Source organism: Arachis ipaensis, chromosome B04 (genome assembly GCF_000816755.2).
Source record: "Arachis ipaensis cultivar K30076 chromosome B04, Araip1.1, whole genome shotgun sequence".
Classification (NCBI taxonomy): Eukaryota; Viridiplantae; Streptophyta; class Magnoliopsida; order Fabales; family Fabaceae; genus Arachis; species Arachis ipaensis.
In genome coordinates, this window is record NC_029788.2 from 101,345,963 (window position 1) to 101,350,519 (window position 4,557).

The 4,557-nt window shown below is 34.4% G+C and overlaps 1 long non-coding RNA gene across 2 annotated transcripts; it reads right to left on the minus strand.

Annotated features, from left to right (window-relative positions):
• LOC107637927 lies at nt 29-2,668 on the minus strand. 2 transcript variants are annotated; one of them, XR_002360365.1, is made up of 4 exons: nt 2,520-2,668; nt 2,367-2,420; nt 2,141-2,278; nt 29-130 (listed from the first exon to the last, which is right to left on the minus strand). It is a non-coding gene; the product is annotated as an uncharacterized LOC107637927 (long non-coding RNA). The 2 variants fall into 2 exon arrangements; XR_001619624.2 differs by lacking the exon at nt 29-130 and having other exon boundaries at nt 1,823-2,278.

Below are 4,557 nucleotides of genomic sequence, written 5' to 3' on the forward strand. Positions count from 1 at the left end.
CATACACAAGTTACTTGGAGAGTAAGCTAACAAATATATACATATATACAACCAAAAAACCAAAATACACCCAAGGACTACTTCGCTTCCCAAGATCCAGACGTCTAGCGAGGAGCCTCTCGACCTGCATCTGAAAAACAGCAATACAATATGGAATGAGAACCGGAGGTTCTCAGCATGGTAAAAGTGCCACGCGCATAAGAAATACGGTCCTGAGAATGCCATAGGCAATCCTAGAACTACGTTATTCAATTATCCAACTTAAGTACTAAACAGAAGCCATAAACAGGGGTATGTATTCTAAATCTGCCTAACTTACTCAAGTTCAAGCTTAACCTAACACCAAACCATTTCCTCTGTTTCCTCCATCCTTTCATCATTCAGAATGCAACAGAAACAAGCAACCAAACAAGTTCACGCACAAGTAATGATCAAATAGTACAACTAGCAAGTATAACAAATAGCGGGTAATATATATCAATTAGGCATACCCAGAAAATGCATAGCAATCAATACAAACAAATGCATATGATGCATGCCTGTCCTATGGCTGATGGGGCCCATCTGTCGGTTATCCAGCCAACCCGACAAGTCCGAAAACCTTAGACTGTCCCCCGTCGTGCGTCCCCAAGAGTCTATGCATAGAGTTCACATTCATATTTCATAAAACCACTCAATGGTGGCTATCCATACCCGGGAATTTATACGTGCCCGGTCACCCTTACGACGTAGGGTCAACAGAGTATCGAGATTCAACCTAGAACACGTGATGGCGAGCCACGGCTCTTACCCAGGGAACTCGTATCTCAGATAGCATTATTCATAAGCCATTTCATAGTCATAATCATTATTTAATCATTCATCAAGCCATGGCATATTAACTCCTTTTATTAACAACCTCCCTTTCACATTTTTCATCGTCATTCCCTTATAATTCATCTCAATTACCCCTTCCGGGTCTTGACCAAACTATTCCTCGACACTATTTTCTTTTCTGTTTCTAATATAGCAAATGAATTCAGAATTGCACAAACTTTATGTCCAGACGTTCATATTGAAATAAGCTTTCTAACAAACTAAATATCATAATTTTCTGATTTTTCTAGCCTCAGGAATAAAGGAAAAACCGTGACTGCTCTGCAGTGCATAAAACCAGAAAAACAGCAGCAGCATGTGATATTAAAAATTCAATATAAAATCCGAGTTAAATCCAATGACTTTGAAAATTAATGTAGTTAAACTTTAATCATCCAGGTTTCTTTCTCAATTGGTTCTGAGTCAATACCATTTTTAATGAAAAAGTTACATTACCTGGAAGTTAAGTAAAAATGAGACAAAATCTGTTTTAAAAACCAACAAGCTTAGTACCTTTCAATTGGAATAACTTTTATTACAAAACTCCAATTAAGCTAAATTTTGATTTGAGAACTCCTAGCTCATCCAGAAACAAGTGTGTCTTAGTTGCAACCTAATTTCTATTTAATTCTAAGAGTTACAAGCATTGGAAGTTGATGCATAGCTTGCTGAAATCCGTTTCTTTTCAGTTTTGCCCACCAATATTCAAAAATTCACAGCTCCCAATCCTCAACTCTTAAAATTCTGAAATTTTAGAGAAATAAATAAAGTTAATCAAATTTTATAAAAAAATTGGTTTCACTCCAAAACTCAACTCGTAAAAGTCGCAGCAAGACAAACAAGTTGCTGCCCTGTTTGATCTTTTCTGCTGCTGGACAGATTTAACAACCTAACTTTAAAAATTTGCCATAAATTGTATATTTAACAAAAAGGTCCCAAATTTTTCAGTTTAGTTCCTTATATTCCCAAATTTAGCCCAAACTTGGTCTCATGCAATTCCGATCATTACATAATTAGTTACAGCATATACAATACCACCACAACACAACTCTACATCCTTATTAACAAACACCAATTCTAATCCATCATAAATAAATATAAGAGCACACCATTAATAACTTTCACACCTCATAATTCTAATATATAAATTCACTAAAAAATCTATTCTAACAATATTATAAGGCTAATCATTAAATACAACAAACAATCCAACTTATTCTATGGTTCCTCTAACCTAAGTTTTCACAACACCGTAAATATTAAACGTGCGAAACTTAAACCATACCTTGGCCAATCACTTAATTCACCCAAGGCAGCCTCACAACTCAAAATTACAGCCCCTCCAAGCTCAATCAAACAGCCCCAAACCAAGCTTGATCACCAACAAGCCTCCAACAAGCATCAACATTCACATACACACTACCTAAACCACAATTAACACATCAAAACATAACAACTCAATACCCAAATTCCTAAATTCAGAAATTTCATTAGGGTTTAAGATTTCTTACCTTTACCCACTGATCCTTGGGCAATACCCACAAGAAATCAAGTCTAGTGGACCCCTAAAACATGAAAATCATCAAGGAATTGAGTTTCTCAAACCTTAAACCTGAAATTCATATACCAGCAGAAATGGAGCTAGGAAAAAGCAATTCACTTACTGTTTTATTTGAATAGAATTGAAGAACTCAACGAGTCCGACGCGTGGCCGCAAACGGCTCGTCAATCGGAGCTCCGGATCAAAAGTTATCAAAGAAAGAAGATCAAGCTAGGTTTTGGAATTCATTCTCTTCTTCTCCATGCATTTACGCTGCTTATGTTGTGTTCTAAGGCAGAAAATGAGCTTTAGCTCATTTATATACTGGGCTGGTTGGGCCCGCGGGCCTGGTTTGGGCCCGGTTCAACCGGTTTGGCCCATTCGGCTCAATTTTAGGCCAAATTTTTCGAAAGTGATATCAAAATTCTCGTTTTGCCGAGCTCTATCCTATTTTGATATTAGTTTTGCATATTTAATTTTCCTATTGAAAATTTGATTTATTGACTAATTATATACCGATTTTAGCGGGCTTTACAACTTTTACCTCTAATGCTTCAATTGTGCAATAATAGAACTTTTTGGAGTTTTAAACTCCACAAAATTATTTTTTGTCACTATTTAACAGATTTTTTAAAAGAGAATGGTCTTGTCCCAAAATAATTTTATTAGAAGCGAAATATCCCCTTTTTTGGACAGAGATCACCTTATTCTTCAAAAAAATAGACAAGAATTGAATTAGGCGTTTACTTTACGTGAATCATAATAATTATCAATATATAAAGAAAAAAAAATTTTTGGACAAAAATATAAACAGTTTTTGAAAGTTAATACTGACTAAAGTTAACTATTAAATTGCTGATGTCTAGGTATCTTTAGTTGTTTTTAGGTTTCTTTTTGAATAATTTTCATAGGTTTGAATTAAAGTTCTTATGTTTTTAGTAAAGTTTTTATGACAAATCATATTTTTGAAGTTGTTTTAGAATGATTGTGATTTCAGGACATGTTTAAGTAAATCAGGATAAAATTTATAAGAAAATAAGTGAATAAAGTTCACATAGAGGAATCATCAAACAATAACTGGATCCATCCATCATCTCATTAGTCTTAGGTTATTTTCTTTTATACCATGAGTAACTAAACCTTCTCTTGTCAAATGTTAGGTACTCTGTTTGATTTTATAGATTAGTAATGTAAGTGTTTTCTTTATTTTGATTCATGTTTTTCTACTTTTTCAAGATTGAGTCTCGTTCTTCATCTTTAATGGTTAGAAGTATTGAAAAATATTCTAATTTTATCTTGGATTCCTGTTATTACCTTGAAAAATTTAATATCGAAATTAGCTTGAAACTCTTTGAAGGTTGTAGAAAGCTTAGAGAAGGGGGGAGGGGGTTGAATTTATGACCTTCTTTACTTTAATGAGATAACCCTTTTAAAACAAACTTTTAGTCTGACTCTGTTTGAACTTAGCAGCAGAAAATTTATGAGATAATTTATTTTTGTCTCATGAATATCAGAAAATAGAACAGAGCAGGGAAGAGAGAAGCTGACACCATCATGTATCCTGGTTCAGTTGCCTTGTACAATGCAACCTACATCCAGTCTCCACCACAACAGTGGTGGAATTTGCACTATAGTTAAAGTATTACATACACCAATTCCACAGAATTGATACAATCCTTTCACTCTCAAGTTCTAACCTAACTTGACTTGGTTATGCTAATACCTAAATTCACTCTTAGTGCTCACCCAACTAAGAAAGGGGTACTTCATTGATACAAGATACAAAACACAAAATCAACCTAAAGAAATCTGAAATCACTCTAGACTTTTCACTCAAGTGTATCTCTCTGCCTCTTTCTACTCTTAGGTTATTTCAATGACTCTCTCATTCAGCCTTTTACCTCAAGAAATTACAGAAAGATAAATATTAAAAAGTAAACTACAATCTGTAAAACATGAAGGAGATTGATACTTCAACAGCCTCTTTGCTATGTGATAAACCAGATTTACTTGCCTCTGATTTAGTTCCTCATTCTAGCGGAATGTTCCTTTGACTAGGAAGCACTATCCAAGTTGATGAACTTCTTTGGAGAACTTTTCTCAGAACAAAACCTCAAAAACACTGGTTATCTCTCCCTTTTTTTTTGAATGATGAAAAATCT